Source organism: Trachypithecus francoisi, unplaced genomic scaffold (genome assembly GCF_009764315.1).
Source record: "Trachypithecus francoisi isolate TF-2019V2 unplaced genomic scaffold, Tfra_2.0 Lachesis_group9, whole genome shotgun sequence".
NCBI lineage: Eukaryota > Metazoa > Chordata > Mammalia > Primates > Cercopithecidae > Trachypithecus > Trachypithecus francoisi.
This window is the reverse complement of record NW_022681474.1, coordinates 74,306,653-74,330,134: the sequence shown is the minus strand read 5'-3', so window position 1 is coordinate 74,330,134 and position 23,482 is coordinate 74,306,653.

Here is a 23,482-nt window from a genome sequence, read left to right as displayed (position 1 = left end):
AGAGGAATAAATTGGAGAATAATTTAGTAAAATCCAATAAAGTTAAAAATAAATTATTTCTTATATTCCAGCAAGTCCATTCTTTGGTATACATTCTAGAAAACAATCACACATGTGCACAAGAAACATTGACGAGAATCTTTGCAGAATTTTATCTTTGCATAAAGAGCAAAGCGTAGAAACAAAAAAAACCAGCAAAAGAATGGCTAAATACAGATATACTATATAGCAAGAAAACTAAATTCTCTTAAGTAATATGTATGAACCTGGATAATTCTCAAAAACATTATGTTAAAGGCAACACAGAACAAGTAGCAGAAGCATAGTACAGAAGATATGCCTTACACAAAGTTCAAAAGCAGGCAAACCAATCATTGTGAGTACTTATATATGTAATCATGTAAAGACATACATAATGATAAACACCAAATTCAGGCTAGTGGTTGCCTTTAGAAAGGGAAAAAAGTTGTATGGCCATATCACCCTGAATGTGTGAGCTTGTTTGAGAGCAGAAGGTAATCAGGGTTGGAACTGGTTAGTACTTGTATTGCAGGAATGAAGAAAGATGAAAACAGGGAACTTCAAATGAGTCTGTAATGTTTTCTTTTTTTTTTTTTTTCCTTTTATTTTGAGGTGGAATCTCCTTCTGTTGCCCAGGGTGGAGTGCAATGGCACGATCTCAGCTCGCTGCAACCTCTGTCTCCTGGGTTCAAGCGATTCTCCTGCCTCAGCCTCCTGAGGAGCTGGGATTACAGGCACGCACCACCGTGCCCAGCTAATTTTGTATATTTTTAGTAGAGACGGGGTTTCACCATGTTGGCCAAGCTGGTCTCGAACCCCTGACCTCATAATCTGCTTGCCTCAGCCTCCCAAAGTGCTGGGATTACAGGTGTGAGCCACCGTGCCTGGCCAAAGTTTTATTTTAAAAAATAAGTGTACGAAGGACCTCATATAAATATAACAAAATGTGAAGATTTGACAAGGCTGGATCATGTATTTTAAGGTGTTCAGTAATTTTTTGTATGTTTAAAATGCAGTTGATCCCATTATTTATGGATGCAACATTCATTAATTTGCTAAAATTTATTCATAACTCCCAAGTCAATATCCATTGCACTTTTGCAACATTTGCAGATATGAACACAGTGGTGAAAAAATTGTCACCCAATATGTACATTCTTACCTGAATCAGAACGAGATGATGCTCTGCCTTCTTACTTTAGCTCTCATACTGTGAAAAATGTCCTTTTCACAGTCTCTTTAGCACTACATTGCTATCGTTTGGCTGTTTGTTCTGATGCAGGGCAGGTGAGTCCCCAAATTGGAGGTTATCCTGGGAAGGTTCCTGGCTTCACTCAGGAAAGAACTGATTGGTGTTAGACAGCGACTTATATTGGCGCGGCAGTGTACAGCAGCAGCAGAGAAATTGCTACTTGCAGAGCAGGGCTACCCCATAACAGTGTGCCCAGAGTAGCAGCTCAGAGGCAGTTCTGTAGCCATGTTTAGACCCACTTTTAATTATATGCAAATTAAGAGGAGGATTTTGCAGAAATTTCTAGAAAATGGGTGGTAACATCTGGGTTGGTTTGTTGCCATGGAAAAGGGTGGTAATTTCCAAGTGTTGCCATGGCAATGTAAACTGACATGGTACTGGTGAGTATGTCTTGTGGAAGGTGCTTTCACCTCCTCCCTGTTTCAGCTAGTCTTCAGTCAGGTCTGCAGCCTGAGCCCTGCCTCTGGAGTCAAGTCCTGCCTCCTACCTCAGTTCCCTCAAACTTCGTGTTGAAATTTGATCTCCAATATTGGAGATGGGGCATCATGGGAGGTGTTTGGGCCATGGGGATAGATTCCTTATGAATGGCTTGGTTCCATCCATGAGAGCTGATAGTTAATGAGCCTGGCACCTCTCTCCCTTCTCTCTTGCTTCCTCTCTCACAATGTGATCTCTGCATATGTTGGTCGCTTGTCACCTTCTGCCATGAGGAGAAGCAGCCAGTGGCTTGCACCAGAAGCAGATGCTGGTGCCTTGCTTCTTGTACAACCTGCAGAACCATGAGCCAAATAAACCTCTTTTCTTTATAAATTACTCAGCCTCACGTATTCCTTTGTAACCACACTAAATGGACTAAAACACATGCATTTCACAATTTTGTGTTTTTGTTGGTAATTTCACTCTTTAAATAGCTCCCAAGCATAGTGCTGAAGTGATAGCTAGTGATTCTAAGTACAAAAAAGGCTGTGATACGCCTTAGGGAGAAAATATGTTTGTTAGGTAAGTTACATTCAGGCATGAATTACAGTTTTGTTGGCCATGAGTTCAATGTTAATGAATCAACAAGACGTTAAGTAGGTGTGTTTAGATAGAAACACACATAAAACAAGTTTATGTATTGATTAGTTGATGAAAATATGGTGACCAGAGGTTTATTGGAGCCTAACCCTGTATTTCCTCTAGGAGCAACGACTCAATATTTACTATTTCTGTGTTTGCAGCAACAGTATAGAACATAACTACCATGAATAACAAAGATCAACTGCATTTAATTTAAAATAATATATACTTCCAAGAAAGGGGCAGCCTTTCAAATTTTTTCTCCCTGAAAAATTTGAAAATATATAGGAAACAAAGTATTCTAAGAAGATGGCAGAGTAGGAAGCACCAGGAATCTCTCTCTGCATATTGACAAAAATTGCACTAGCAGAATCTGTCTGATGTAACTACTGTGGAATTCTGTAGTCTATTGAAAGCTTGCAACTACCAAAGGAAGGTTGAGATGGTAAATTGTAGTTAATTTTAGTCAATTTTAGCTTTTAGCACAGTAGCAGCCACTCATCCCTACGCCCAGGCAATTGTGCCTGTGTTCCAGGAGCAGCTTGCTCACAGCTTGTAGGAGCCAGGATGAACAAAAAGCATTCTGTTTTCCAAATATTGAGGATTTGTGCTCAGATTGATGATTGCTGCTCCTGATCGCTGTGGTACAAACAAGAAGCAGGTGGCCATTGTTTTTGCACTTCTCTCAGTGTTTCAGGCCTCTTTTCCTCCAGTGGAAGTGACCTCCAAAGAATTTAAAGGCCAGTGGCCTTTTCTTTGCCTCCTCGTTTTCATTTCTTTGTTTTTTCCCCTTTTGGGAGCCAGGCATTAAAGACTAGAAAACTTGTAAGACAACCATAAAATCTAGGAAAATTAGAAAGTGACCATGGATGCCAAGGAGAAGATGCAGACCCAGAAAAGACCTAAGAAGACCTTAAGTTTATACCTCAGGCCGAACCTTAGCAAAGAGACACCCTCCAACAATTGAAAAACCTCCAAAACAATTTTCAAAAACACAATAACAAAAACCAGCAAACCCTGGGAAGGAGAAAAATCTGATTTCCAGAATTACAACATTATTAGATTCAAATGTCCAGTTTTCAACAAAAAAAATCGCAAAGCAAAACTAAAAAAAAATCACAAGGCACACAGAGAAATTAAAAATATATGGCTTAACATAGAAAAAAATAAACCAACAGAAATTGTTCCTGAAAAGACCTGATGGAGAACCTACGAGACAAACATTTAAGAACAACTGTTTTAAAGATGCTCAGTGAACTAAAGAAGATGCAAAGAAAGCCAAGAAAACATGTATGAAGAAATGGAAATATCAATGAAGAGATAAAAAGCCTAACAAGAAACCAAAAAGAAATACTGGAGCTAAAATGTATAATAACTGAAATTAAAAACTCACAAGAGGGACCCAAAGGCAGATTTGAGCAGGCAGAATAAATAATCGGGAATGTTGAAAATATGACGATGAAAATTATAGAGTCTGAGAACAGAAAGAAATAAAATTAAAGGAAGAGAGCCAAAGGGATTTGTGGGACATCATCAAGCAAACCACCATAAGTAACATGAGAGTCTCAGAAGGAGAAGAGATAAAAAGAAGGGCAGAGAGAATATGCAAAAATAATAATGGCTGAGAACTTCCCAAATTTGATGAAACATATGAATATAAACATCCAAGAACCTCAATAAACCCCAAGTAGGATGAACTGAAAGAGTCCGACAATGAGACACCTTGTAATTAAACTTTTGAAAGAAAAAGTGAGAAAGCGGCAAGAGAGAAACAACATGTCACATACAAGGGATCCTTAATAACATTATCAGCACATTTCTCATCAGAATCTTCAGAGGCCAGCAGGCAGTGGGCCAACATATTCAAAGGGCTAAATCTAAATGGAAATAACTGCCCACTAGTAATTCTATATCTGATGAAACTGTCTTTCAAGAGTGAGGGAGAAAATAAGACATTCACGGATAAACGAAAGCTGAGGGAGTTTGTGACCATGAGAACTTTTCTGCAAGAAGTGCTTAAGGGAGTTTTGCAGGATAAAATAAAAGGATATTATACAGTAATAAAAGCTGTATGAAGAAATAGAGATCTCAATAAAAGTAATTACATGGACAATTATAAAAGTATTATAATGGTTTGTAACTACATTTTTGTTTTCCACATGACTTAAGAGACTAACACATTAAAACATTATTAGATTAAAATCTAGTATTATTATAACATTGGTTTGTAACTTCATATTTTGTTCTCTACATAATTTAAGAGACTAATGTATTTTAAAAATCATTAGTTTATGCTTTGGGGTACACAATGTATAAACGTAATTTTGTGATATTGACAATTGAAAGAGACGAAAAAGAAGCTGTAAAGGAGCAAAGTTGTATGTTTTTTAAAGTTAAGCTAGTATAAATTCAAATTATAGCATTATAACTTGAAGGTATTAAGTGTAATCTCCATGGGAACCACAAATAAGAGATATTTGTACACTCAAGTCTTTAGCAGCATTATTTTTAATAGTTAAAACATGAAAACAATCCAAGTGTTCATTGATGGATGAATGGATAAGCAAAATATAGTATATACATACAAAGAAATATTATTCAACCTTAAAAAGAAAGGAAATTTCAGCATATGCTATAACATGGATGAACACTGAAGACATTATGCTACGTGAAATAAGTCAGTCACAGAAGGACAAATACTATATGATTCCACTAATATGATGTGTTTAGAGTAGTCAACACCATAGTGACAAAAAGAAGAGTGACGGCTGCCAGGGAATAATACAACATTTCAATTTTACAAAATGAAAGGAGTTATGGAGATAGATGGTGGTGATGGTAGCACAACATTATGAATGTATTTAATATCACTGAACTGTGGTTAAGGTCATAAATTTTGTTATGTGTACTTTACCACAATTACAAATTGATTAAAAAAAAAAAAGAAAGAAGACAATATTCAGGTTGGGTCTAATCTAACTACAGAATGACTTGGATTGGACCATATTTCCTTGTTCTAAGATGTATTTTTATTATTTTATTATTTGTTTATTTATTTATTTTTGAGATGGAGTCTCATTCTGTCGCCCAGGCTGCAGTGCAGTGGCACGATCTCTGCTCACTGCAACTTCCACCTCCCAGGTTCAAGTGATTCTCCTGCTTCAGCCTCCCAAGTAGATGGGATTACAGGTGTATGCCACCATGCCCAGTTAATTTTTGTATTTTCAGTAGAGACGGGGTTTCACTGTGTTGGTCAGGCTGGTCTCAAACTCCTGACCTTGTGATCCTCCCACCTTGGCCTTCCAAAGTGCTGGGATTACAGGTGTGAGCCACTGCACCTGGCCAAGATGTATTTCTATCTTATGCTTTTTACACTTTCGAAACTGGAATGCATCCCACACAATCTATGTGCTCATTTAATGTGGACATACTCTTTGTATTCCCCTTAAAATGTTTTCAAACTGATGATGGTTGTATTATTGATGGTGTTTGGAATACAGGCAATATAGTCAGTTGAAGTAACTCTGATAAGCTGTATTGAATGATATCCAGTGATTCCATGGAGTGATGGGAATGTGGTCTATGATTGAGTAGACACTTGAATGTTCCACCTGAAGCCCTTGCTAGCCTCTGCTCTTCTTGGGCAGAATATATCATTAAGCTCCATCATAGTATTCTCCCCTTTCCTGATTAAAAACACAGGAGGAAAGAGGAAACAACCTCTGAAGAATCACTATTTCAGGTAGGAAAGCCTAAGGGATATAACAGCATTTGGGGGTATCTGCAGATAAGTGGGAGTAAAAGAGTGGTTTTTTAAAGGGAAAAGAAAGAAGAGTAAGGTAAGATGGTATGAAGCCAAATCTCGGAATGTATCTGGTTTTACAATTTTGATTTTGGAATCATGTGAATATTTTACAGAACTGAAACAAAACAAAATAGAATATTTTACATAATTTAAAAAACAACAAATTTCTAAAAGTCAAAACTAACCCGAACAAAGGAATATGGGAATTATTGTATGTTCCATCTTTGCAACTCTTTGATAAGTCTAAAATTATTCTGAAAGAAAATGTTTTAAAAAATTACCTAAACAAGTAATCTTAACTATGTATTAAGTTGGTGACACAATCACAGAGAAAATAATTTTTTTTTGAGAGGGCATCTTGCTCTGTCGCCCAGGCTGGAGTGCAGTGGTGCAATCTCGGTTCACTGCAAGCTCCGCCCCCGCCCCGGGTTCACGCCATTCTCCTACCTCAGCCTCCCAAGTAGCTGGGACTACAGGTGCCTGCCACCACGACCAGCTAATTTTTTTTTTTTGTATTTTTTTTAGTAGAGACGGGCTTTCACCGTGTCGGCCAGGATGGCCTCGATCTCCTGACCTCGTGATCTGCCTGCCTCGGCCTCCCAAAGTGTTGGGATTACAGGCGTGAGCCACCACGGCCGGCCAAGAAAATAATTTTTTAAATGTCTATATGTGGTAGGCAGAATAATGGTCTTCAAAGACATCCTCACTTTAATCCCTGGACTTTCTGAATAGGTTACATTAAAATGGCAAAAAAGACTTTGCAGATGCAATTAAAGGTATAGACTTTATACAGGAAAATTTGCCTGAAATATTTAGGTGAGTCTGATCTAATCACATAAACCTTTTAAAGCAGAGAGCTTTGACTGAAAGCAGAAGAGACGTTTCAGAAGAGGAAATCAGAGAGATTCCAAGCATAAAAAGGACTCAGTGTGCTGTGGCTGACACTGAGATGGAAAGACCCATTCCCCAAAACTAGAGGGTAGCCTTCAGGAGCTTACAGTGGTCCCAAACTGACAGTCAGCAGAGAAATGGGGACCTCAGTCCTGCAGCCATAAGAAACTGATTTGTGTCAACAACCCGAGTGAGATTGGAAGTGAATTTTCCCCCAGAGCATCCAGATAAGTGCCCAGGCTGGCCAACTCTTGATTTAGCCTTGCAAAACCTGAAGCAGAGAAACCAGCCAAGCCAACCTGGACTTCTGACCTATAGAACTGTGAGATGACACATTTGTGTTGTTTTACATTGCTAAGTTTGTGGTAATATATTATGGTAGCAATAAAAAAGCAATACACTTTAAAACACATTTTGGCTATGTTTTCCTGGAGGGATATTTTGTAAGGATAAAAAGAAGTACAAAAAATGGTGAAATGTTATACTGAGTAGTCTTATTTTAATAATTACAGTGGCATTGAAACTCTTATCAATAAATATATATTAATCATGGTTCTAGCAAGAAACAAGTAACAGACCTAAATTAGGACAATTTGAGGCAAATTTAATAAAAAGTACTACAGGTATATGGGCAGAATGTAGGGAAGCACACAAAGAGTGATGTAGGAATCTACCTGAAGGAGCAAAGGACCTGTAAGGAGAGAACTGTGTGAACTCTGCTACCTGACAGAGTGGTAGCATAGAGGTAAATGTTGAATGAGTGAATGAACTAATTTTGTTAAATAGCAGATCTGATCAAACTACCCATTCATAACATATAAACAAAGAAAGCACTATGAATCTAATGCGAAAATACTTTCTCTAACTTGTCCCTCACACCATCTTTACCCCCACACTTTTTTCAATTCAAGTAGTTTGTCCTGGTTACTCGTTTCTCTCTAATATAAATACACATTTACACCTCTTTCGCTTACCTCTGCAATACCCTGTCTTTCTGAGCAGAGTATATTTCCTGTCCCATTGACATAAGCAGAAACTATAGAGGTGTTTTCATGGCTTGGACTTAGCCTCTTGCACTCCAGTGATCCAACAAATATTGGTAGCTACAGGCTCAAAAAGACTGTAGAGAAGATTTAAACCCAACTTCCATTCTAGAGTCTACTGCCTCAGTGTAGAGCTATAGATGGTCATATGCAGTTGAACCCAGCTATGCCCAGACAAGCACAACCAAACTGGACACTTATAGACTCACACATTAATCCAGAAACATTGAACTGGTGGCTCTAGCCATAGCAATTTAGTAAGAACAAGCAACAAAAGGCATCCAGATTAGAAAGGAAGAAATAAAAATAACTCTTTTAACAGATGACATGGTCTTTCCTTAAAAAAAGTTTAAGGTATCCAGTAGAAATTATTAGAAGTAATAAATAAATTTAGAAAGTTTGCAGAATTCTGTATCAGTATATAAAAATCAGTCATATTTCCATACACTAGCAATAAAAACTAAAAAAAGAAATTAATAAAGCAACTGCATTTACAATGGCATCAAAAAAAATAAGCACTTAGTAATAAATTTAACAAAAGAAGTGCGAGACTTTTACACTAAAAACTGTAATACATGGCCGGGCCCAGCGGCTTACGCCTGTAATCTCAGCACTTTGAGAGGCTGAGTTAGGCAGATCACCTGAGGTCAGGAGTCGAGACCAGTCTAGCCAAAATGGAGAAACCCCATCTCTACTAAAAATACAAAAATTAGCCAGATGTGGTGTCATGTGCCTGTAATCACAGCTACTCGGGAGGCTGAAGCAGGAAAATCGCTTGAACCTGGGAGGCAGAGGTTGCAGTGAGTCTCCCACCATTGCACTCCAGCCTAGATGACAGACCAAGACTCCATCTCATAAAAAAAAAAAAAGAACTGTAATACATTTTTAAAAGAACTTAAAGAAGATCTAAATAAATAGAAAGATGTCCTGTGTTCATGGATTGGGAGACTTAATATTGTTAGGATGGCAATACCTCCCAAATTGATCTACATATTCAATCCAATGCCTAACAAAATCCTAGCTGCCTCTTTCACAGAAATTGTCAAAGTGATCACAAATTTCATATGAAAATTCAAGAGATCCAGAATATCGAAAATGATCTTAAAAAGAACAAATCTGGTGGACTCACACTTCTTGATTTCAACACTTACTGCAAAACTACAGTCATGTCACAGACAATGTGGTACTAGCATCAACATAGACCTATAGATTAATAGACTAAAATTGAGAGTCCAGAAATAAACCCTTACATTTATATTTACTTGGTTTTTTTAAAAAAAATGCCAAGACAATTCAGTATGGAAAGAATTCTTTTCTACAAATGGTGCTGTGCAACTGAATATTCATGTTCAAATGGATGAAACTGGACTCCTACCTCATGCCATATACAAAAAAAATTAACTCAAAATAGATTTTAGACCTAAATGAAAGGAATAAAACTTTCTTTTTTCTTTTTCTTTTTTTTTGAGACAGAGTCTCACTGTGTCACCCAGGCTGGAGTGCAGTGGCGCAGTCTTGGCTCACTGCAACCTCTGCCTCCCGGGTTCAAATGATTCTCCTGCCTCAGCCTCCCAAGCAGCTGGCATTACAGGTGCCTGCCACCATGCCAGGCTAATTTTTGTATTTTTAGTAGAGATGAGTTTTCATCATGTTGGCCAGGCTGGTCTCAAACTCCTGACCTTGTGATCTGCACACCTCAGCCTCCCAAAGTACGGGGGTTACAGGTGTGAGCCACCACACCTGGCCAAAACTTTCTTTTAAGGATTCTCCTAAAAGAAAATATCTTCATAAATTTGTATTAAGCATTGACACCAGGTGCAATGGCTCACGCCTGTAATCCCAGCACTTTGGGAGGCCAAGGTGGGCAGATCACCTGATGTCAGGAATTTGAGACCAGCCTGGCCAACATGGTGAAACCTCATCTCTACTAAAAATACATAAAATTAGTTGAGCATGGTGGTGGCAGGTGCCTGTAATCCCAGCTACTCGGGAGGCTGAGGCAGAATTGCTTGAACCCAGGAGATGGAGGTTGCAGTGAGCCAAGATGGTGCCATTGCACTCTGGCCTGGGCAATTAAGAGTGGAACTCTGCGTCAAAAAAAAAAAAGGTTTTTTTTGTATTAAGATTGCTTTCTTAGACATGACAACAAAAGCACAAGTGATGTAAAACAAAAATAGATAAACTAGAATTCATTAGAATTTAAATACTTTTGTGTTTCAAAGAACACCATTGAGAAAATGTAAAATAACTGCATACTGAGAGAAAATATTTGCAATTCATATAGCTAACAATGGAATGTATCTAGAATATATAAAGGACTCTTATTACTTAACAATAAAAGAAAATTTCTCAGTTTAAAAACTGAGCAAAGAAAAAAGAATAAAAGATTTAACTAGGCATCTTTTTAAAAGAAGACATAAAAATAGCTAACAGCACATGAAAAAATGCTCAATATCCAATATCATTAGTCAGTAGGGAATTGAAAATCAAAACCATAAGATACTACTTCATAACACTGCAAACAAACAAAAACAGACATTATCAAGTGTTGGTTAGGAGGTGGATAAATTGGAATCTTCATACATTGATAGTTGGGTTATAAATTGGCAAACACTGGAAAACAGGTTGGCAGTCTCTCAAAATGTTAAACCTAGAGTTACTATGGTAGTCAGCAATTCCATTTCTAGGTATTTAACCAAGAGAATTGAAAACATATATCCAGGCCGGGCGCGGTGGCTCAAGCCTGTAATCCCAGCACTTTGGGAGGCCAAGACGGGCGGATCACAAGGTCAGGAGATCGAGACCATCCTGGCTAACACGGTGAAACCCCGTCTCTACTAAAAGATACAAAAAACTAGCCGGGCAAGGTGGCGGGCGCCTGTAGTCCCAGCTACTCCGGAGGCTGAGGCAGGAGAATGGCGTGAACCCGGGAGGCGGAGCTTGCAGTGAGCTGAGATCCGGCCACTGCACTCCAGCCTGGGAGACAGAGCCAGACTCCGTCTCAAAAAAAACAAAAAAAAAACAAAAAAAAAAGAAAGAAAGAAAACATATATCCATACAAAAACTTGGATACAAATGTTCATAGCAGCATTATTCAGAATAGTCAAAAAGTAGAAACAACCCAGATGTCAATGTACTGATTAATGGATAAATAAAATGCTGTCTAGCCGGCGAGGTGGCGGGCGCCTGTAGTCCAGCTACTCGGGAGGCTGAGGCAGGAGAATGGCGTAACCCGGGAGGCGGAGCTTGCAGTGAGCTGAGATCCGGTCACTGCACTCCAGCCTGGCGACAGAGCAAGACTCCGTCTCAACAAAAAAAAAAAAAAAAAAAAAAAAAAAAAAAGAAATAAATAAAAAAAAATAAAATAAAATGCTGTATATCCGTACAATGGATATAGCCACTACAAGAAATGAAGTGCTGATACATACTATGACATGAATGAATCTTGGAAACATGCTAAAAGAAAGAAGAAGACATAAAATACGTACATTGTATGATTCTATTTGTATGAAATGTTTAGTTAGGAAGATCATGGGGTAGAAAGTAGACTAATAGTTTTCAGGCACTTGGGAAAGGGAGAAATGAGAGACAAATGCTAGTAGATATTGTTCAAAGTCACACACATGCACACACACACACACACACACAAAGGTAGGCTTCAAAGTTGTATTTGTTTTTAAATGCATGTTCTCATATGATGAACAAAGCAGGGTATGTTAAGCCTGAGTGATTATTTTATGTATGTTTGTCACTCTATCTTTTCCTTCCTTCTTTCTTCCCTTTCTTCCTGCCTTCATTTTTCTCTTTCTTCTTTTCTTTTAATGTGAACTTTTCACTATAGATATTTTAATACAATAGAGATGACAATGGACTTCCTATTTATTTATTTTTTGATAAATTTTATTTATTTATTTTTATTAGGCATTTTATTGCTTTTTTTTTGAGATGGAGTCTCACTCTGTCGCCCAGACCAGAGTGCAGTGGCGCAATCTCAGCTCACTGTAACCTCCACCTCCCGGGTTCAAGCAATTCTCCTGCCTCAGCCTCCCGAATAGCTGGGATTACAGACGTGTACCACCACACTCAGCTAATTTTTGGATTTTTAGTAGAGAACAGGTTTCACCATGTTGGCCAGGCTGGTCTCGAACTCCTGACCTCAGGTGATTCTCCCACCTCGGCCTCCCAAAGTATTGGGATTACAGCTGTGAGCCACCATGCCCAACCAGCAAAATTTTTTAACTTTTATTTTGGTTTCGGGGGTACATGTGCAGGTTTGTTAAACAGGTAAATTGTGTGTTGTGGGGGTTTGGTGTGCAGTTTATTTCATTACCCAGGCAATAAACATAGTACCCAGTAGGTAGTTTTTCAATCCTCACTGTTCACCCTCAAGTAGGCCCTAGTGTCTGTTGTTCCGTTTTTTGTGTCCATGCATACTCAGTGTTTAGCTCCCACTTATAAATGAGAACATGTGGTATTTGGTTTTCTGTTCCTGTATTAGTGTACTTAGGAAAATGGCCTCTGGCTCCATCCATGTTGCTGCAAAGGACATGACCTTGTCTTTTTTATGGCTGCATAGTATTCCATGATGTATATATACCACATTTTCTTTATCCAGTCTACTGTTGATGGGCATTTAGGTTTATTCTATGTCGTCACTGTTGTGAATAGTACCGAGATGACCATATGTATGCATGTGTCTTTACGATAGGACAATCTATATTCCTTTGGGTATATACCTAATAATGGGATTGCTGGGTGGAATGGTAATCTGTTTTCAGTTCTTTGAGATATCACCAAACTGCTATTCACAGTGGATGAACTGCCACCAGCAATGTATAAACCTTCCCTTTTCTTTGCAACCTTGCCAATATCTGTTATTTTTTGACTTTTCAGTAATAGCCATTTTGACTGGTGTGAGATGGTATCTTATTGTGGTTTAGATCTGCATTTCTCTAATGATTAGTTATGTTGAACATTTTTTCATATGCTTATTGGCTGTATGTTATTTATTTATGTATTTATTTTGAGACGGAGTCTCACTCTGTCACCCAGGCTGGAGTGCAGAGGCGCCATCTCGGCTCACTGCAAGCTCTGCCTCCCGGGTTCATGCCATTCTCCTGTCTCAGCCTCCTGAGTAGCTGGGATTACAGGCACCCGCCACCACGCCCGGCTAATTTTTTGTATTTTTAGTAGAGACAGGGTTTCAACGTGTTAACCAGGATGGTCTCAATCTCCTGACCTTTTATACCATTTCATCTTCACAGTTCTTTTTAGTGAAATCAGCATAATACCTATACCAAAATTTAGCAAAAGTATCTTGGGAGTGGGAGATGGGAAATAAAAGCAAACCTACAGATTAATCTCATTTTACATAAAAACTTTCAATAAAATGTTAGCAAATAGAATTTAGTAGTAAAGGCCGGGCGCGGTGGCTCAAGCCTGTAATCCCAGCACTTTGGGAGGCCGAGACGGGCGGATCACGAGGTCAGGAGATCGAGACCATCCTGGCTAATATGGTGAAACCCCGTCTCTACTAAAAAATACTAAAAACTAGCCGGGCGACGAGGCGGGCGCCTGTAGTCCCAGCTACTCGGGAGGCTGAGACAGGAGAATGGCCTGAACCCGGGAGGCGGAGCTTGCAGTGAGCTGAGAGCCGGCCACTGCACTCCAGCCTGGGCGGCAGAGCAAGACTCCGTCTCAAAAAAAAAAAAAAAAAAAAAAAAAGAATCTAGTAGTAAAAAAATTATAAAATATGATTCATCTCAGGGATGCAAGGAAATTTATCAATAAAATTTGCCACATTGGCAGTTCAAAGTAAAAATAATACAATAATAGTGGGAGATATAGAGCTTACTTGTAAGATAACTCATGAGATAACTCACACTATACTGGGGTGAGACAGGCAATAAACAAATAAACCTACAGTATAATGCAGGTATGGTACTGGTGCAGAAATAGCAATACGGATTACCAGAAAAGAGGAGAAAGTACAGAAATGAACACAAGTAATACTCATAACTTGTGCATAACCAAAAAGGATTTCAAAGCAGTTAGAAAATGATAGACTATACTAGAAATTGTGTTAGGTATTTTGCTAGCTATTTGGAATTTTATTTTTTATTTTATGTATTAATTTTTGAAACAGGGTCTCACTCTGTTGCCCAGGCTAGAGTGCAGTGGCATGATCTTGGCTCACTGAAGACTTGACTTCCCAGGCTCAAGCGATCCTCCCACCTCAGCCTTTCAAGTAGCTGGGACTATAGGTGCATGCCACCATGCTTGGCTAATTTTTGTATTTTTTTTGTAGAGATGGGGTCTTGCCATGTTGCCCAGGCTTGTCTCAAACTCCTGGGCTCAAGCAATGCTCCCACCTCAGTCTCCCAAAGTGCTGGGACTACAGTCATGAGCCACTGTACCCAGCCTCATTTGGAATTTTAAAAATAAATAGCTTGATCTACCCTATAACCTCATATGAAAATAAATTCCAGGTGGATTAACACTTTGTCAACAGAGAACAAACAATAAAATTACTAAAGTAAAATAAGTAAGCATTTATATTTTCTTGGAGTGAGGGAAATTCAGTGACATGTTAAAAATTATAGAAACCTGATGAAAATGGCAGCACAGATTTATGCACATTAAATAGTAAGAAATGTATATACTAAATACGGTATTTTACCTTGAAAAAGTCTTGAAGTTTGGATGCAGAAATGGACTCAGTAGAATTGCCTCATGTGAATTCTTGTGTGGTGATCTAAGAAGGGTTTTCTGAAATTAGAAAGTTTTAATGTGAGATGTGGGTGGGTGGGTTTGTAGCACACATAGTGATCTGAAGTAACTGGTAGATGTTTGATGTGTGTGCAGTATCTTTTATGCATTCTTATTTGAGTGTGTTCAGTTGGGTGCAGTTTTCTAGTTACCCCTAGTGTTTTACACCTGTAAAAATCACAGATAAACAAGCAAAAAAATTGCCTTACACTCAAATTATCTTCTAATACATCAGTTGCATTGGAATAAATTCTCGTTTTCAAAATAAGTGTCATAGCAGAACTGATAGAATAACAAAGATCTCTCCACCTCTTGAAAGTAGCACTGAGAAAATACATTGTAAAACTGTGGGGGTCTGATGGGTCGCTGGACTCACTCCCTGTGCCCCAGGAAAGATTATGTGCCATGGATCTTCCTGGGCTAGAGTTCCATCTCATTTCCTTGTAGCGTATGCATTTATCTACTTGTTTGTTAGAAAGGATGAGGTAGAATCAAACATGCCTTTGAAATTAAGCTTCTGTGGTCCAAACTGAAAGGGGATTTTCTAGAGCAGTTTGTATCATCTGGAGAATTCTCTTTTTTGATTCATTGGTTTTCCAAGTTGTTCACTGTGGGCACATTTTTCTCTTCTTCCTCTTTCTTCCAAAAGTCATCAATTTAAAAAAAAATTTTACTAAAGTTCTCAGAAATCGTTAACCATTAGGAAATGAATTTTTTTTGTTGTTCAGGAAACTTTTAATCACAATTTTAAAGGGCTTTGAGTTCCTTATTCCCCACAAGAAAAAATATTATAAGACATATGTAATGTTGGCAGTATTGATACAGTATTTCCTTAGAGAGTAACACATTTTTGAAGAAAGTTTCTTAACTTTTCCGTAATTCAGGAAGGAATGGGGTAGTACAGGAAAAGGTACCAAATGAACATAGGTAATTGAGTTATGCAGGTTTTGTTTTTAGTTTATTGTGATATAGTTATAATTTCAGGCCGCATAACGTTGCCTGGAATAAATATTTATTGGAGTCTATGACAAAATAAATTTTAGAGACTATATTGTAAGGAAAATGAAATATTTTTTCTCATCCATTGCTAGGTTCATGACTAAAGCCCTTATAACAAAAGACAAATTAACAAGAGAAAAGCATATGCATTTATTTAATGTAAGTTTTACTTTACATGGGAGCCTTCAGAAATGAAGACTCTCCCAAAGAGAGAAAGCTGAGTATTATTATGCTTAAGTTTGATGAAGAGGGAACAGTCCTGGAGAAAGATGACTGGACAAAGGGGGTATGATGTTATGATAATAAACTGGGGATACTGTAGCAATCTCATTTGTCAAATTATTCTCTGTCTTCCTTTCTTTAGAGATAAGAACATTCCTTTCCTCCACATATAGGATAGGTACCGCTTACATGAGGGTCTTATGACCTACTTCAGGAGAAGATCAGGGAATTCTTTTATGGCCTGCTTCAGGGGGAAGGGCAGGAGAAGGTCAGAGAGATCTTCCTGCTTCTGCAGTTTTTTTCTCAAATGCCAAGGTGCCATATTTTGGGGTAGTGTCTCTACTGAAGTTTTGATTTGTTTTAACTATGGGAAACAATCAATTAATTATTAATTATAAATATTTATAACATAAATAATCGATTAATTATTAAAGAAATACTTTTTAACCTTTATATATTTATTATTATTATTTCATATATTTTTATTATTTCTGTTGATAACTTTTTATGATTTGGCTTCTTAAGATAACTTTATTGGATGGTAAAAGCACCAAACATAATATAATTTTATAGGTAATAATTTTTCATCTTTGCAAATAAACTTCTAGTAGTTCCAATTGGTTATTCACTCCTTTAATAAAGCAATATTTGAATATTTAAATAATGTTTGAAAAAATAATGTTTGCAGCGGTAATTTATGGAAATGAATTACTAGCCACTTAAGTGCTGCTCTTTGAAATCTCATTCTTGAAGATGGTGAGTTTTCAGTTTTATTCTTATCTGTTGACATAATAATTAGAGAAATAAATTGCATTTTGTAGATTATAGTTAAGTTGTTGTTTTCCTCTTCTTTTATTGAGATTAGAGAGAATTTCTTGCTTTTGGTTTGGAAATATTTACTCTGTTTCAAAGAATAGAAACTGTCTCCTTAAGAAAAACCATAGAAGAAAAACCACAAAAATTGGTTTTGGTTTTGAGACAGGGTCTCACTCTGTTGCCCAGGTTGGAATGCGGTGGCAGGATCATGGCTCATTGCAATCGCTACCATCCAAACTCATGCAGTTCTCTCACTTCAGCCTCCCTAGTAGCTGGGACCACAGTTATGCACCACCACGCCCAGCTTATTTTTTTAAAAAATTATTTGTAGAGACATGGCCTCTCTATGTTGCCCAGACTGGTCTCGAACTCCTGGGCTCAAGCAACACTCCCGCCTAGGCCTCCCAAGGTGGTAGGATTATAGGTGTGAGTCACTGCACCTGGACTCATTCTTTTTTTAATTAAAGGGAAAGAAATAAGCATTTGCTTCTTGTATAAGAAGGAAATATAGTTTCATTCTAGTTAATAAGAATACATGCTCTTTTACAAAAGACTGCCAACTAAATAAATGTAGAAGAGGTGATGTAATTACAAAGTCAGCATTCTGCACACCCTTCTGCCCCATGAAATAATAGACACAGGCAAAGGACATCAGTACATGCTAAATAACTCAGTGAAAGGTTGTTGGGAAAAGGGATATTACCACGTTGCCAAAGAATTTCCCTAAGATAAAGAGAAAATGTTATCTTTACTAGGAAACAGCCCAACAGTTATCATCTTAACCAACTCACCTAATTTAGCAATACAAGTAATGGGATAGGGAAATATTGTGTGATTATTAATGGGATGCAATATGAACTACACGGTGTCATCTATGAAATATGTATGACAAAACGTTTAACCAAAATTGAACCAGGTCTTTAGATGTAATTTCCAGTTTATGGTAAATAAAGGTGATAGAGTATCAAGTTGAACACATCATAAACAGTAAATCAAATCCAGAAGGTAAGATATTCTACAACACAACTACCTGGACTCTTAAAATACTCATCATCAAAGAAGAGGTGGGGCAATTTCCAGATGAAAAGATATTTAAGAGACATAACAGGCCGGGCGTGGTGGCTCAAGCCTGTAATCCCAGCACTTTGGGAGGCCGAGACGGCCGGATCATGAGGTCAGGAGATCGAGACCATCCTGGCTAACACGGTGAAACCCCGTCTCTACTAAAAACTACAAAAATTAGCCAGGCGTGGTGGCGGGCGCCTGTAGTCCCAGCTACTCGGGAGGCTGAGGCAGGAGAATGGCGTAAACCCGGGAGGCGGAGCTTGCAGTAAGCTAAGATCCGGCCACTGCGCTCCAGCCTGGGCGGCAGAGCGAGACTCCGTCTCAAAAAAAAAAAAAAAAAAAAAAAAAAAGAGACATAACAACCAAATGCAGTAGAGAAACTTGATTGCTTCCTACTTTGGAGGAAAAAAAAACAGCTATAGAAGACTTTTTGAGATTGTCGGAGAAATTGGAAGGTTGACTGTGTATTGGACAATAAAGAGGAATTAGTATTAATTTTTTACATGTGATAATGGTATTGTAGTTATGTAGGATAATTTTCTTACTTTTAGTAGATGCAGGCTGAAGAGGTAAACCAATGTGTTGCCTATAACTTCTTTTGAAATGATTTCTCAAACAAAAACATAAATATGTATACAAACATACATATAAAAATATTTTTAAGTGCAAAATGTAAAAAAATTGCTGAATATAATGGTAGGCATATGAATGATTATTATACTATTCTTTCAACCTTTCATATTTAAAATTTTTCATAATAAAAACATGGGTGGAGGGGAAAGCTTCAATTTTTATTTTAATGAACTAGGCATTATTTCCTACAGCCTATATCATCATATGGGAGACTTAAGAATATGTAGGAACTCTGTAGCCCAGAGGAAAATTGGAAGAGAGGTAAGGGATTTAGTCTGTTAGCACTGCATGCATCTATGGACCAAGTTCCTTGCATAAAACTAGAAGCTTTCTCTGAACAGAAGTAGCTCTTGGCCTAAGTCCGTGAGAGAAAATAATTCTCTCAGATGCCAAAATTATCTATGAATATAAATATAAGTAGGAAGAAAAGACAGGCTCAAGACTCTGAGGTGTCACCTTCAAGTGGTTTTATTGCTCTGGATCATTGCTCAGCTTGATAAATACTAGGAATCTTGGCGAGTTTTGAGTTGAAAGTACCCCATAGATATCATTGCAGCTTACTGAATTCCAGAGTGAAATGTTCTTAAATAACATTAGTTTGAGTCCTAAGAAATTGCGGATATGTGACCATTGTTGACTAACAAAAACAGAAATTTCATGTGGTTCTTCTTAGTACTTCATGCTCCTCTACAACATCCTTGACAAAGGGTCACCCATTCTCTTCATATAGGAGAGAAAGGTTCCAGAAGTTCATTTCATTTTCTGACAGACTTACCAGGATAGTCTTCCTTACATCCAGATGACATTTATCACCAGCCTGTCTCCATTATTCAACCTGCTCCTTGACTCTTCAATTTTTTTTTTTTTTTTTTTTTTTGAGACGGAGTTTTGCTCTTGTTGCCTAGGCTGGAGTGCAATGGCACGACCTCGGCTCACTGCAACCTCTGCCTCCGTCACTGCAACCTCCGCCTCCCGGGTTCAAGCAATTCTTCTACCTCAGCCTTCCGAGTAGCTGGGATTACAGGTGCCCACCACCACACCCGGTTAATTTTTGTACTTTTAGTAGAGACGGGGTTTCTCTATGTTGGCCAGGCTGTTCTCAAACTCCTTATGTCAAGTGAGCCGCCCGCCTCGGACTCACAAAGTGCTGGGATTACAGGAGTAAACCAGGGCGCCCAGCAGATTCTTCAATTTTTTTTTTTTTTTTTTAGACGGAGTCTTGCTCTGTCGCCAAGGTTGGAGTGCAGTGGCGCGATCTCTGCTCACTGCAACCTCCACCTCCTGGGTTCACGCCATTTTCCTGCCTCAGCCTCCTGAGTAGCTGGGACTACAGGTGCCCACCACCACGCCCGGCTAGTTTTTTTGCAATTTTAGTAGAGACGGGATTTCACTGTGTTAGCCAGGATGGTCTCGATCTCCTGACCTCGTGATCCGCCCGCCTCGGCCTCCCAAAGTGCTGGGATTACAGGCATAAGCCACCGCGCCCTGTCTGACTCTTTAAATTTTTGGAAGTAGTTCTCATGCTCTGCGAAGTTTCCTTTTCTCTGTATTAAACATCTATGGCTCCTTCAGTCATTCCTCTATCTAATACAATCTTAAGTTCTTTCATTATCATCTTTGAATTTCTCCTGGAGAAGCTTCCATTCATTGATGATCTGGTGTTCCTCACGTTGGATCTATTGTTCTAGACCAGATCTATTATTGTGGACTGAATAACTCCTTGTTGGGGGGGGGAGGGGCGGGCGGGGGCTGTCCTGTGCATCCTACCTTGCTTAGTAGCATCCTTGGCCTTTAAGGCTGGATGCCAGTAGTACCACTCCCATTTCCCCTGATTTGACACCAAAAATATCTACAAATGTCTCCTGTGGGACAAACTGCCCTTAGTTGAGAATTGCTGGTCTAGCCACCAGAAAATAACATAGTTATTATTCCAAATGTAAGAAATACTTAAATTTTCCATTGGAAAAACAAGGGACTCTTGAAGTTTGGGAAGAATTGATTGCTCTTCATAACAGAGGAAAGAAAATTTATAGTTTAAGAGGATGCGGTGAGGGTGAGAGGAGGAAGAGGGGGCATACTCAGAAGAAAGTCCTGTTTTTCTGCCTAAGGGGATTTCAGTACACAAATGTCTATTATGAGATTTTTAGAATTTGCTGCTGTGTTTATTCTGTAACAATTTATAATCAAGCTTACTATATTTTGGAAAGCTTTGGGTCGGGTTGTATGTTTTGTGAACCAAAGAGGGAGGCTCAGTTTCTGATCTGGGCTGATGTAGTGAAAATACAAACAAATTGTGTACAACAGGAGCCCAGAGACAGCGGAATCTACAGAATTCTCATGGAGGACTTTGACCTTTTGTGAGGTATGTACTGTAGATTCAAACCAATCTGATCAGGTTCTTTTTTTTTTCCCCCTCTCCCAGCCGCTGAGACGCAGTCTTGCTTTGTCACCCAGGCTGGAGTGCAGTGGCACCATCTCAGCTCACTGCAACCTCTGTCTCCTGGTTTCAAGCAATTCTCCTGCCTCAGCCTCCCGAGTAGCTGGGATTATAGGCGCCCACCACCACTGCACCCTGCTAATTTTTGCATTTTTAGTAGAGACGGGGTTTTACTATGTTGGCCAGGGTGGTCTCAAGCTCCTGACCTAGTGATCCACCCGCCACCGCCTCTCAAAGTGCTGGGATTACAGGTGTGAGCCACCATGCCCAGCCTCTGATCAGGTTCTTAAGAACCTGTGTAATTCCACCTGATATGCCTGTATTATGTACATCCTAACCATCAAAGCAGGGGAGGACTATAACTTCTCTTATTTATATTTCTGTTTATATGCACTAGTGTTTTTCTCCCAGCCACATTACAGTGATGATTCCTTCTATTAATATATGCATCTTTTGTGAGAAGTATTATTTAATAGTCAAAAGAACTGACTCTGAAGTTAGACTGCTTGAAATCAAATCATGGCATCATCACTTATCTCTGCTACTATGCAATGCTACTTCCTTAAGCTTTACTTTCCTCGTCTTTAAAATAAGGACAATAAATCTCATGGGGATACTTCTGAGGATTAAATGAATTAGTGTACACAGCACATAGCAGAATCTGAAAAAGCATAAGCCCTCCATAAATGTTGGCTACTATTATTTAGTCTGTACTCATCTAAAACTTGTGTTTTCTTCCATATGTGCTAACTCTAATACTTCTGTCATCCTGGGTTGTATTAGGCCATTCTTGCATTGCCGTAAAGAAATTATCTGAGACTGGGTAAATTGTTTAAAAAGAGGTGTAATTGGCTCATGTTTCTGCAGGCTGTACAGGAAACACAGTGCTGACATCTGCTTCTGGGAAGGCCTCAGGAAACTTGCAATCATGGCAGAAGGGGAAACAGGAGCAGGCTTCTCACCTGGTGAAAGCAAGAGTACAGGGGTGGGAGGTGACACCCCCCTTTTTTTTTTGATGGAATTTCACTCTTGTTGCACAGGCTGGAGTACAATGGCACGATCTTGGCTCACTGCAACCTCCACCTCCGGTTGAAGCGATTCTCCAGCCTCAGCCTGTCTAGTAGCTGAGATTACAGGTGCATGCTACCACACCCGGCTAACTTTTTTTTTTCTTTTTTTTTTTTTTAGCAGAGTCTTACTCTGTCACCCAGATTGGAGTGCAGTGGTGTGATCTCGGCTCACTGCAACCTCCGCTTCCGGAGTTCAAGCAATTCTCCCGCCTCAGCCTCCTGAGCAACTGGGATTACAGCCGCCTGCCACTACGCAGGGCTAATTTTTTTTTTTTGTATTTTTTAGTAGAGATGGGGTTTTGCCATGTTGGCCAGGCTGGTTTTGAACTCTTGACCTTAGGAGATCTGCCCGCCTTGGCCTCCGAAAGTGCTGGGATTAGAGGTGTGAGCCATCATGCCTGGCCAGTGCTACACATTTTTAAACAACCAGATCTCCTGTGAGCTCAGAGTGAGAGCTCACTTATCACCAAGGCGCTGGGCCAAGCCATCCATGGGGGATCCACCCGCATCCAAAGACCTCTCACAATTTCCCACCTCCAACATTGGGGATTACATTCCAACATGAGATTTAGGTAGGGACACATATTCAGACTGTATCATGGGTTTATGTTGTGTTTTGTTTTGGTTTGGGGGTTTGTTTTGGCTCTAAGTGCAGAAATTTACATTCATCTCTTCTTAATTTCGTCTTGATGAGAGTATGCCACCTGGTAATCAGATAACTTTGGCTTCAATTTCAATCTACCTACCTCTTACCACAATTGTGAGAATTAACTATAAATAATATGTGGTAAAGACCAAGTCAGTTGTTCTCATCTGGGAGTAATTTTACCTCCCTGGTGACATTTGGCAATGTTTGGAGACATTTTTGCTTGTCGCAATTGGGAGCTGCCACTAGTATCTGGTGGGTAGAGGCCAGGGATGCTGTTAACCATCTTACAATGTGCTGGACAGATCCTCACAAGAAAAAATTATCCAGCCCCAAATGTTAATAACATCGAGGTTGAGAAACCTGCATTAAATTGAAAACGTTAGTTTTTATCTACTCTAACACCAAACAAGCCTGATGAACTAATTTTGAATCCCGATTCTGTCCTCTAATACATTATCTCCTTCTTCCTGCTTTGGATTATGCTTAAATTTGACCAGCATGCCATCCACATTTTCATCCAAAGTATTAATAGAAATAGCGTATAAGGACAAAGTCCTCCAGTCAGTTTGCTGTTGAGCCAGTATACATGGCCATTGAGGAGGAGTGCACTGATATTAATCTGCTGGAGTTTAATTCCCGTGTCTATTGATTAACTACCATGTGACCATGGAAAAGTTATTTAATGAATGTGTGCCTCAGCTTCCTTACCTGTAAGGTAAAGAAAGAGTAATGATACTCCATAGAGTTGTAGT